This window comes from Vicugna pacos, chromosome 2, assembly GCF_048564905.1.
Source record: "Vicugna pacos chromosome 2, VicPac4, whole genome shotgun sequence".
Lineage (NCBI taxonomy): Eukaryota > Metazoa > Chordata > Mammalia > Artiodactyla > Camelidae > Vicugna > Vicugna pacos.
In genome coordinates, this window is record NC_132988.1 from 21,788,888 (window position 1) to 21,802,294 (window position 13,407).

General features: G+C 39.8%; 1 protein-coding gene across 6 annotated transcripts in view; it reads left to right on the top strand.

Annotated features, from left to right (window-relative positions):
• MAML3 (mastermind like transcriptional coactivator 3) overlaps positions 1-13,407 on the top strand; it is a 562,009-nt gene that overhangs the window by 7,853 nt on the left and 540,749 nt on the right. For 3 of the 6 annotated variants that reach the window (XM_072976663.1, XM_072937350.1, XM_072976667.1), the window contains exon 3: positions 346-457. The exons of 2 other annotated variants lie outside the window; for them this stretch is intronic. The gene's annotated coding sequence lies outside the window, so the exon portion shown is untranslated. Of the gene's footprint in view, positions 1-332; positions 458-13,407 lie in introns of all 6 variants that reach the window. One more of the 6 variants, XM_072937352.1, reaches the window with a different exon arrangement.

Genomic DNA, 13,407 nt, shown 5'->3' on the forward strand with positions numbered 1-13,407 from the left:
TTATAAAATAATCTGCTTTAAAATCAAGACTAATCACTGGGCTCTCAGAACGTAAAAAGTGTTCTGTTTTAGTAAGACAGCATGATTCTTTGAAGGGCGTAGGAGTCAGGGTCACAGGGAAACTAATGTTTTATAAAAGGCTGCACATGAATTGCTCACAAGGTGCTAAAATGCTTGGTTCCTAATGGATTTTCTTACTTTCAGTACACAGACATAATCCTCATAGTTTTGTGTTTCCCTGGTAACTGTTTACACTAATATCACCTTGAGCGAATTCTGTCAGGCTGTGTCAGAATCTGGGATTTTACACAACTTACAAGCTTATAAGTTAGCTTGATTTCACAGGTGCTGGGAGGAGACAGGAGATGCCCGGGTCAGAGTCTATTACTCACAGCTCACAGCAGTGTGAGCTTCATGATGATTTGCTTCTGTTCCCCATCTCCCCCGAGTCCCCCAGGTAGGTGCCTGCACACACAGTGGGTTGTACAGGGAGGGAAGCTGAGCTCAGGGAATCTATTGTTTTTACAGCAAGTGGAAGCAAGTTCACTCTTCTACCAGGGGGAGAGGAATGACCTCATCCTGTATAGTTGCTCTCTGCAAACACACCCTAAGAAATGGCCTGAATAAAGGCCAGGCAGGACCTTGTGCTCTTGGCACACCAGAGACACTCGGGGCCCTGGCAGACACCTCTCCTAGGAACCTCTAACCTCTTTAGTTCTGTGACAAATTCCTACTTCCCCTCCTCCTTCCTTATACAGTAATCTCAAGGGAATTACTGCAGAATGTCTCATAAAGTGTTGGTGGGCTGCCTATCGGTCAGAAAGGAGGAGAACTACATTGGCTGGCATTGAAGAAGCATTAGTAGAAGTCAACAGCATAATAGTAAATACAGTTTTAAATAAATCAAGTCCTATTTTGTAGCTCTCCCCCTACCCTTTCTTTTTCACTGTTTTGCCAAACTTTGCAACAATCAGAAGAAAGGACAAGCCTGTCCGTAGTTCAGTTTGTTTTTGTTTTGAATATAGTTCCCTGTGCTATACAGCAAATCCTTGTTGTTTTTCTATTATATATATATATATAATATTTTATGTATTATATATATATTATATATTATATATTATATATACACATATATACTTTGTATCTGCTAATCCCAAACTCCTAATTTATCCCTCCCCCCTTTCCCCTTTGGTAACCACAAGCTTGTTTTCTATGTCTGTGAGTCTGTTTCTGTTTTGTAAGTTGATTTGTATTATTTTTATAGGTTCCATATAAAAATGATATATGATATTTGTCTTTCTCTGTCTGACTTACTGCACTTAATATGATAATCTCTAGGTCCATCTGTGGTGCTGCAGATTGCATTATTTCATTCTTTTTGTGGCTGAGTAATATTCCATTATGTATATACCACATCTTCTTTATCCAGTCATCTGTTGATGGACATTTAGGTTCTTCCATGTCTTGGCTGTTGTAAATAGTGCTGCTATAAACATTGGGGTTCATTTTTTTTTTATTTAGACCTTTTGTCTTTTCTGGATGTATGCCCAAGAGTGGGATTGCTGGGTCACATGGTAACTCTATTTTTAGTTTTTTAAGGAATCTCCATAGTGTTTTCCACAGTGGCTTCACCAATATACATTTCCACCAAGAGGGAAGGAAGGTTCCCTTTTCTCTACACCCTCTCCAGCATTTATTATTTGTAGACTTTTTGATAATGGCCATTCTGACTGGTGTGAAGTGACACCTCATTGTAGTTTTGATTTGCGTTTCTCTAATAGTGATGTTGAGCATCTTTTCATGTTGTAGTTTGTTTTAAAACAAGTACTTAAGATTAATAATTGCCAGAATAGTTAGTAACACTCATCATAGCAAAAGTAGATCAAGTCTTCCCCAACTTGAAGCAGATCTGACCAGACTCCGTTTCTTCTTCTTCTCTAGTGAAGGCAGAAAACAAAAGAATACCTCGCTGCTAAGGGATAGGGTCTTACCTGTTATGCTCAGAAACAGACTTTGTGTCTGGTCTAAAGGCTGATGATAACTAATTTAAAATCCCCCTTAAAGCTGTAGAAGAACTAGCTCTTCAAGGTATGGAAAGAGCCTAGAACCCCTTGCTACTCATCCTTGATGGTAGAATTGTGAGTTTTTCCATTTGAAGTAGGTTTTCTTTATGTACTGCATGAAGCAAAATATAAGAAAATGTAGTTTTCATTTTGGGAGAAAATTGATATGCCCTTCAGAGGCCTCCTGGAGTCTCTCCGTCTCATGGAGGTTTCTTCAGCAACCTCTTCGGATCTTTATGTTTCAGGGCAATAATGTCCCTTAGAGCATTGTTTCTCTCATTTAAAGATATTAGGCATTATTTTTTTTCTTCTAACAAGCCTTATTGGCCACAACCCAACTCAGCATTTTAACATCTTCTCACACGTATCTCTGGTTTAGTTTGACCAGCATCTAGTCAACTCTTAACTTCACCTCAGAAAAGTGTCATCAGCTTTAAAAAGTCACTGGCTTTGCCGTGCTGCAGGTGACCACCTGCACTCGAAATGGGACTTATATTGCTTGTCCTAATGGTCTCTGGGGGAGATGCAGGAAGAAATTCTGAGGGAAAGTTGCCTGGCATGGTGGTCTGTAAGTACTAAGAGCATCTGACTAGAAACCCTCCTCTGCCCAATTTCTTAAATTCCTCGAGGGCACCAGCTGGTCTCCTTCATTAATGTGGCGCCAGCACACTGGCTACATGTGAGCCCATAAATATTGGTTGAAGGAATGAATGAATGAATGAATGAACCAACGTTCTTCTCTAGATCCTTACTTTTTCTGCCTCTTAAAAAGGAGACATGTCTGTGTTGCCTCAGAGGGTGACACAGTGTTTCCACAATGCCTTTTCACCTCAGAGCTCATGTATCTTTCTGTCAGATTTTCTCACTGCCCCTTAACGCATCCCAGTGAGAGGGCAGAAAAGCCAGAGAATTAATTTTCCTTTTGGTTCTGGTCGTGGCCCTTCACACTTACAGAACCCTAGGCACACGTGAAACATCATCTACAGTGATAACCGATGTCACCCCATCATGACTTACGTCAGGAGATACTCTGAATACACTAGAAGACACCATGAACGTCATTTAGGGGCCATGGATAAGGAACTTGACGGCATTCTCTTTGAGGTGGTACACTAGTGACCTCTAGTGGCAAAATTGATTCAAGATAAGTTTCTGTTTCACCATTAAAAAATTTGTCTTTATTTCAATCCTTAGGTTTTCCCTTCATTTAGTAACATTTTCTACTTGTAGAATAACCTTAGTTATGCACAGTGATTTGTAGCTGCTCATATCCAAACTTTATTTTTTTATTTTTTGTGGTTTTTTTCAAACTTTATTTTTGTATTTCATAGAATCACAGGACTTTTGAGCTGAAAGAGCTCTCAAAAGAATTTGTTAGTTTTATCTCATTGTGTGTGGAAAATGAAACCCAGAGAAATAAAGTGACTTGCCTGAAGTCTCACTTCATGCATGGGACTAAAAGTCTAATGAGTCTGAGGCTTTCCTAACTTCACAGGACTGCAGCCTAGCTGACATCTGGCTGCAAGGGCAGCAGGAATTCTCAAGGCAGAACCGCCCAGCTACACCCCCTTGAATCTCTGAGCCACAAAATAGTGAGCAAATAAAGTGAGTGTTGCCTTACAACACTAAGTTTGGGGGTATGTTACACAGCGATAATAATCAGAACAAAGAATTTATTTAGGAAGTTTCTCTGCTTCTATGAAAAATACTGAATGAAAAATACAAAATAATGTACACCTATCAGGTATGAGTAAAATCTGTTAATCTTCTGTTAACAGTCAAAAATATCAGCTGTAATAAATCCAAGAGCTCTCAGTCCAAATGAATACATATTCTAATTGAGAGAAATATAAGTTCTTCCTCCATTAGACTACAGATATTAGAGATATGTACATTTTGAAATGAGGGACCCAAAAGTGGACACGTGTTCTACATCCTGTAAAAATCAAATGAGTCAATCTCAATCAAAAAGCATAGTTTGAACTCCTCATGTGTTGGTCACTTAAGAGAATACAGAGGTCTCAGAGGGTTCGTAATCTAGCTGGTAAGACACATAGCGTCCACGTTAGATAGAACACCGATAAAGCAGGATGGCAGTAAGTGTGATAGAGCTTTGGAGAGAGTTGGGCTATATTAGGAACACACGTAGGGGTGAGGACGTGACAAATAGACTTTCTGACTAGTGTACTTGCTATTCTCCCAGCGGTAATATTTATGAGAGTGGCAGTGTTTCTCTCTTAGTTTCTCCTGTACCACCAATACTCGGCCTATCACGGGGATGCAGTGTGAGCATATTGAAGAAATGGCTGAATGATACATGTTTGGAAATAGTAGGAAATCAGTTGGATATTTAGAGTTTGAACCAGAAAGAATTAATAAATGAAAGAGTGAATGAATGAATCAGCTGAGAAGAACATGGAAAACCAAGCAGGAATTTGATACACTGGATTCCTAAGGTAGTGAGGGACATGTTTTCTGGAAAGATTTGTGTAGAGCTAGTATCCATTTGTAGGAAGAAGCCACAGTAGGTGCGGGTGGGGACAAAAATAATAATAGTAATAGCTAACATTTATTGAGTTCTAACTATTTGTAAGGTGCTGTACTGAGCACTTAACATAAAATATCTCATTCAGTCCTCACCATAATCCTATAAGGCAGGTACTATGATTATCTTTATTTTGCTCATGAGAAAACTGATATTCCTAGAGGCTAAATTCTATGACTGTATGAAGTCATAAGACTATAGAAGACTGTTACAAAATTCAGTCATGAGTGGTAGAGGCAGTGGAAATGGAGATGAGGGTATATTACCATAAACATTTTCAAGAAAGTAGAAGCAGGATGTGTTAACAGACTAAATCAACTATGGAAGATAAAAGTGAAGGAAGGGTCCAAGATGAGCATGGTTTTCAGTCTCGGGTTCTAGAAAAAAAATGCTAGAACTATGTTGCAACTCTGTCACATGGATGTGTCACCCTATAGGACCTCCAGCCCTTTTACACCCCAGGTTTTGAGACAGAGCTAAGCCTGCCTAAGGTATCCATTCATGAAATTAAATAAATTCTCCCCTTGCATCTAGAAAGGTACTTGTTATGTGCCATCTCTGGGAGGATTGAGAAAGCAGTCACTCAAATCCTTTTCCACATTCCATGGTCATTTGAGGAAGCCTAGTTGAGAAAGGATATGATTGTTTAGCAGAAGATTTCCTTTTGGAAATTGTATAATATTTAGCCTATTCACCCTTGTCCTTCCCCAGTCTAATAAACTACCTCAGAAGACTGTAACTTTGACCAGGAAAGAACTGGTTCCAAAGTTCTAACTTTGAGCAAATTCCTGGCTCTGAACTCCCAGTCCATTTGATGGCCAAGTCCATTGAATTTAATTCTTCTTGAACTCAAAAAGCTTGAACTGCTGGTTGTTTTGCTTTGTTTTGTTTTTCTGTTTGTTTTCTCTACAAAGAATTTTCTTGGAAAGATTTTCCCCTTCCATCAGTAACTTCACCTTCTTAAAATAGTGACCATAGAATCTAGACTTTGTAGGTTGGTCACACTGTACCACGGTGTAGAGAGCCGAGAATCTCCAGATTCTCCAGGCCTTTCCTGATGCGTTGAGTGCTTCCTCTCTCACCACTTGGGTTTGGTGCAGTTTACCTGCCCTGCAGTCCAGTGGGTTGTGAAGGGCTCACTTCATGGTGATATTTCGCTGGAAGAGTCCTATGTGTTGACTGGAACATCTGTAAACCCCTGTAGGTCAATCACCAAGCTGGTGGAAAAAGGTTTCTAAAGCCTCCTAACCATAAGTCATTCACCTTTTATGTCTTTCAATATGTAAACTTTATGGAAATTTCTGGAAGGGATTATTTGAACTGAAGTGGTGACAGAAAAAGGAAAAAAATTTCTATTTCAGGTAGAACAATAAAGAACTGTGGTGGATTTTAACTGACTACAACACAAAGTTCCTATTCTGAGCTTATTTTTGGTATGGTAGCAGGGACAATTTTTTTAAAACTTCAAAAATGATTTGTTTAGTCAGGAATATTCATTGTGGAGAATTTTTCATTATACAGGTTTTTTTTTTACTATATTTATAATATATATAACATATATTCCACACTTACCAGGTGCCACACAGTTTTACAAGAACTGTCTTACTTAATTCTTACAAAATGTTTAGGAAGTAGGTACTTGGCATCCCCATGCTACGAATGAGGAAATGAAAGCTTAGAGAGGTTAAATAACTTGCCCAGTGCTACCGCAGCTAGCTGAGCCACAATTTGATTCCAGGGACTTCAGCTGCAGAGCTTGGAAACTTAATTATTACTCAGTGCTGCCTAAGAAAAAGCCATCCTCTATAAGTGCACAATAAATAAGGGAAATAACCAGCCTTAGCAGCAGTATTTGTGTGTGAATAGTTAATGGACGCAGCAGCAATTATTGTAACACACAGATTCTAAGTGCTTAAACCTATATTTATCTGAGCTGAAGACTTCCTTTCCATGTCCTTAAAATGATAAAACTAAAACTTTTCTCAAAAAGTTATTCAACTCAGACTAGTGAGATCTTCCTTCATCTCCAGACCGTTAAGCCAACAATACAATAGGGAGTGGCTGGACCAAAGGAGCAAAAAGTGCAAAGTTCAGGCCATGAGATTAGGTTAGAGGGAAGGAGGAGGAGGACCTTGGACAGTGTAGATGAGAGAGAAGAAAAGTGGAAAGGAGGGAGGGTAGAGCAAGGCAGAGAAGGGCAACACAGGACCAGAGAGGGCAGTTGAGAGGAGATAAAAGGCAAGATAAAGACAAAAAACAGAGTGGATTTTAAAAAAACACATGGAGGGAATATGGAAAATGGGAAGGAGAAAGTACTACAAATTAAAGATGTTCCTGTGAATCAACCTGTGTTAGAATGTTGAAAATGAGACCGAATGTAATGGTGTTTTTAAAACCAGTGTAGGAGGTAGGGCTATGAAAAGTGGCCTAGTGAAATGACAAAGTCAGCTCTGCTCTGTGTCTTGATCATTTTGTCAGGTGGCATCTCTGATATGTGGAAGTTAAGATCATGATCCTAACTTGAGTCATGAGTTTGAGAGCCATATGGAAATACCAGCATTTGGTTTATAAACATTCCGTCTTCTGAGAGAAATTAAGGTTAACAACTTTTTGGAACCCAGCCACATGGTAATAGGAACATAGGCTGTCTACACCTGCCTTCCACCCGGTGGCCAATCACTGCCGGGGGAGCCCGGCTTGAGGCTCAAAGCAGACACACTGAAGTGACAGCCTGAACTGAGGAGAACCTAGTACCTCGTAGGCTGTCATTAAATGGGTGAATGAATAAAAGAATATTTGATTTTTCCTCGTTGGCCATCCTTCCCTATGACTCTTTTGGAGACTAATTTATAAGAGAAGAAGAAATGAAGTGAAGATAAGTAAGAATTTTAGTAACTCAAGGCAGTAGGAAGAGAATCTATATACACTTGATTGAAATACTGCCTATAAAAGATTTCAGGGCACTAGGTATCTCTTCCTCTTCTTCTCTAAGGCTATATTGAGGACTTTTACTCAATAAAGTAGGAAGCCATGAGGCTATTCTCATATAAATACATACATACATAGTTTGATGTGAAATGAAATATTACCTAGTTTCAAAATATCTTCCCGCAAAAGACTTACTAATTATTAAAAGAAAAAAGGAGCAAGACACCACCATAACCAAGGCATCAAAGTGAACCTCACTACTAAAGGATAAACAGAAACTATGGACCACCGTTACAGTACAGTGAGAAGAACACAGCATTCCTTCTGTGATGTTCTCACCAAACATATCGATGTTGAGGAACATGTTACAAAACAACTGCTCTATAATCTTTAAAATTATCAAAGTTATGAAAGTCAAGTAAAGACTTGTTCCAGATTGAAGGGAGCTGAAGTGATGTGACAACTAAATGCAACGTGTGACCCTAACCAGGTGCTTTTGCTGTCACGGATATCGTCAAGACAACTGGTGAGACGTAAATGCACTTTGAAGATTAGGTGATTGTGATGTCTGAATGTCATTTTCCTGACTTTGTTGGTTGTATTGTGATTATGAAGGAGAAAGTCCCTGTTTGTAGGAAATACGCACTTAAGTATCTAGGGGTAGTGGGGGCGTTGGATTGGCAACTTACTCTTAAATAATTCAGGAAAAAAGAATCCTTCTTAATGTACTTGCAAATGTTTGATACTTGAGGTTGTTTCAAAATGAAAATAAAATTTCAACAAAAAAGATATGACTATGTTGAAGGGTGGCATTTACAATTTAGGTCTTATCTCCCCTGCCCCCCACCCTCAGTGCCTTGTGTGTCCTATGGCCAAATCTGCCACTTTCCACATTTTATTCTCCTAAGACAACTTTTTGCACACATCACTAAAAATGCAAAAGGCGGTAGTGATGTGTTGATAGATGTCCTCAATCCTAGCACTGGTATTTTCACATGCTTATCAAAAATCAGCACTCTAGTTAGGATTGATGTCTTACTTCCATAGATCAGAAAAACTCTAATGTTAACCTTGTTTTTTAGAAAAAAAAATGATTGTATAAATAGAACATGAAATGTAATAATTTATAATCCCTTCACACTAATAAAGACATTTTTCCATATTCTCTTCCCATCCTAGTCCCTATACATAAATTACTTTCACATGGTTGTAATCACAACATAGATACAATTTTGTATTCTACCGTCCTTGTCTGAGCGTACTCCAGTATTGTTAGAGAGCCTCTGGGGCGCTTCCTGCCCTCTGAGTCTGTGATTACATTTTTGAACCTTGACCTCATAACTATGGGACCATATTTCATTGTTCAGCACCTGCAATGCAGGCACCTTATTGTTTCCACCTTGTCAGTAGAATGCAATTGTGCTATCTGGTAATTTCCATCCTGATGCATTGTCATTTGACAAAGGCTTTGAAGTCGGTCAGACCTGGGCTGCTATCCCAGCCCTGTTTTGGACAAGTTACTAAACCTTTTGAGTCCCAGTTTTCAATGTGAAAACCAGGGATAATAATATCTATCACATGTTGTTTGTGAGGATTAAATGAGATAATGAATGTGAAGTTCTTAGCACAGTGCTTGGACCTATTAAGTTCTTAGTAAATGTCATTAGCATCCACCTAAGAGATACATGATCAGATAGTAAAATATGGGCTTACTCCGAATATTTAATTTTGTGACTCTTAGTTTTATTTGTGATGAGTGATGAGTTATTTTTTAGCTGGTATCAGATATCCAAAGAGTTAACTAGGATTTCTAAAGAAACCAACTGATTTTCTAATCATCTTCAGGAGTGAGAACCTATAGGAAAACTAGAGTGACAGCTGATTAATCATCTTTCTTCAACATCTGCTTTAGTTTTTCTGCCTCCTCCCCCTCAAAAAAGGTTAAAAAAACCTTAAGGTTATTATCATTGGAACATGACCAAAATATTACACACAGTTTATTTCTTTAAAATGACCAGTTAGCTGTAAATTTGCCTAATTCCTTTTATAGTCAAATGACTATATACTATGGAGAAAGGATGATGTCCCCACTTACAGACTGGACCAATAAAGGAATTACTGTTTGTGTTATCAGAAAAAATTCTACAAACACTATTCTTTGAGAAATTCCTTGAAATATAGGCTCTCCCTGTGTGTTTGATGATCATTAAGTATTTCACAGAGAGGCACTGAATGAGAGAGTTAGTGTTTTCGGGCCAACAGTCACTGCCATCTGAGCTAGTTGCTCAGATGGTACATCAACTACATCTTATTTACAGAAAATTCTGTTTTTACACTCTTTTAAAGCAGAAGGGACAGGAATCCACTGTAAGCTGAGGGACATTGTCATAGCATAAAGCTCAAGCCACTTAAAATTCTAAAAGAAAGAAGGCTAAGAAGCATTGTTGAAAATAATATTCTTATAAACAAAGCTTTCTGAAGAGTTACCATGACCTTAGAAAAGCCCACTAACCTTGCTACAAAGAATGCAAATGAAAGCAAAATATTCACATGGATGAACAAATTATAGTTGTCTTTTGTTTGCTAGGAAAAGATAGTGAAGATTCTCAGGAGGGATAAGAAAGGACGAATGTGTTTTAAAATGCAAGCTTTTTCAGACAGCTTTTATGAATGTCAGGCTACCAGCAAGGACAGAACTACGCATGTGCACAGCCAAGTATCCTGAGCCAAAGTCATTAAGCTGACAATGAAACGTGTGTGTGGAGAAACAAGGGAACAATGATTAAATGGAAAAGAAAGCCAGTTAGGGCTGAAAAGAGGCGGCTGCTGGCTGTGTATATCCCGGGGAGGCCGGTGGAGGGAAGACCCGGGTCCCTCTAACGGAAGGGCTGCCAGGGAGGCTCACTGTTCTCCTGGACCATTCACATGGGCTGCCACCAAGCCCCTTCCGTTTCCAATGTCGAATTCGAGGATTGAAAATGAACGCTAATGTCTTCTGTGAAAGCAAAACATGTCTTTCTGAAACAGCTTTGAGCAGAATCTGATTCTGATTCTGTGATTGGAGCACGTATCATTTCCCATAGGGTCACTCAGAGCTTTTGGATCATTGAAACATTTGATTCCTAGGGTTGAGGAGGACAGCTGAAGCTGGCTTATCCAGTTGCCCTGCTCTGTTAGGGTTACCCTCCTTCTCGCTACACTCCAGATTCTCTTTGCAGGCTCAAAAAGAACCTTCAAAGTGTCTCTCCAGGGAGCCCCAAGGGTCTCTAAGGAAACCAGGCTGGGACCCTCAAATTCTGAACAAAGCAGGCAGGAGGCCTTTGAGGGGAAGTGTGTCCAAAGTTGATCCAGTCAAACTAGGGCCCTTGTGAAATGAAGGTCCCTGTATTGGAAAATAGCCAGCTGGTCTCCTTCTCAATAGGAAAGGGACCTGGGAGAGTTCAGCGTCTCATTAGCTCATGAGCTCAAGTAAATCAAATTCACCCTTGATCCTTTGAATCTCCTCTGGATTTTCCTCTAGAAAAAAATTAGCACATTATGAAGGATTTCATATGAATTTGACAAAAAAAAAATTCCTACTTTTTGTTGTTAATCTAATAAACAAAAAACACTGCTGATACAAGGCAACTGATGGATGGTTTTGTCTTTTAACGGAAGTCAAAATATTAATACTTATGTTTTGATGAGAAAATCAGAGATCACTCTAGATTACTGAAAACATTTTGATGCTGCCCTAATATTCCATTTCTTAAGCTTGTTTATTAAAACTAGTTCTTGCACTATGGTAGACTGTTTATTTCAGGTAAGTGGATTTCCTGACTGAAGCTTTTTCATAGAAAGAGCACTTACAGTTTCTAGCAATACATTAGTGACCCCAGAGCCATTGCGCTCTCAGAAGCGACTGGGAAGCAGAGTTAATCTCCTTTTTCTTGTTGAATCTCTTCTGCCAAGTCTCTAAGGCATTTTGCTGGGCCAGGGAGGTATGCTTAATGCCACTGTCCACATTATCTTCAGTTTATAGGAACAGATATTTCACTTGGCCAATGTCATTATCTATACTTCTATGGATCCCAAATGCCAATTAAGATTTGCTGAAACTTTCTGAAGGATGTCTGAATAATCTTCTGAATTAATATTCATGGCCGGATTCATCAGAGGGTGTCAACTGAGATGATGCAGGAGCCACTCCACTCTCCCTGCCCAGCACACACCCTCGCCTAATCCTTGTATAGTTAATTTAATGATGCCTCCACTCCAGGACACTCGTCAGCACCGCATCCTCCCACGAGGTCCAGTGAACCCAGGAAAGCTATTACCAGCAGTGCAGGGGACACTCTGGAGCATGGTGCTGGCTGCAAACACAGGCTCCATTCAGCAACAGAAAAGAAAAACCTGCTCCCTTTTCGTGGACAAGACTCCTGCTGTGGCTCAGTGTGTCTCCCAGCTGGGGAGCCACGAGTCTGTTTCCTTCTTTAGCCCGAATTATAATGGAGGGTAAGATGAAAAGGAACACAGACCGTTGATACCTTTTACTTGGAGTGCTAACTAATGCAGGTCCTCGTGTCTGATCTTCCACTGGGCTGAGGGGACGGCAGATGGCCTTCTGAAAGCTCTTCAAACCCAGACTGCTTTCAGCAGGGCACGAGGCGGGTATTGTTCCATTTTCCGTATAGTGGTAGGAAGCAGCATCAAATAAAAGCACACAACAATTGTGCCACTTCTCTGGGAGGCTTATTACAATCTTCCAGTGAGGGCTAATTGGCTGATGCCAAAAGCAGATGCAGAAGCAGCTTTGAATATTATTCAGGAGAGGTTTTAGAGAGCAGAGTCAGGAAGGAGGCATAATGGAGGAAAGTGCTGGGAAGAACATCAACGGGGAAGAGGTGAGGGCCAGGATGAAGAGGAAAAAGAGGAGCTGTATATTTGTATCAGAAAAGAATCACGTTCTTGTTTAAAGAGTCTGTTCACACCCACCTCCCTCTTCTATCACAAGCCTTTTTATCAGGAGGACGTCAAGAGTCCCTCCCAGCTTACAGAGAGGCATCCACAGGACACTGCCGTTACCATGACAACTGATGTGGCCAAATCTTGGAGCCTTTTAGGAAACTTTTGTGTGATCTCCATGAAGTGGGTAGAAGAGGAACTAAAACGTACTGAATATTCACTGTAGGCCAGGCTGGTTCAAGAAGCTGCCTTTATTATTTCATTTAATCTCAAGACAATTCTGAGACATATTCTTATGATGGTTTTGCAGCTGAGGAAACTGAGGCTCAAGGATATTAAATAACTTACTCAAAGTCTAACAGATTCAAATCCAAGCATTTCTGACTCGAAGCCCTTTCTACCTCACTACCCTGAGCCAGTTCTCCAAATAGCCAGGTCCTGTCTACTACCTGGCATGTGATAGTATAATAACTCAATAAATGTTAACTTATAATAATAATATATATAATATTATGATAACTCAATAAATGTTTTCTGAAAGCAGAACTGACTGACCCAGGAGTGGATATGGGAAAGAAACTCTACAAACTAGAAATAACTTAGGAAAGCTGACCCCAAAGTTGATTCTCAGCTAGGGGCCAGCCTATCTAACTGGCCCTCATCCCAATATACACACAGACTCAATCAGAATTCTTTGGGGAAAATGGTTTTAGTGTCTGTTAGTTGCCAGACATTTGGCTAGGTGTCAGAGTGCAGACATTTTAAAACCCAGGTTGCATCTTCTCGCAGCTCACAGTCTTCTTAGGTGGGGTTGAGGGGGGTACCCATATACAAGTGTAACATGCTGTGAAAAAAATATAGATAGAGGTAAGTTTGGAATTCTCAGGAAGGAGAAAGGAAACCTAACTCAGCTTGGGAAGGTCAAGA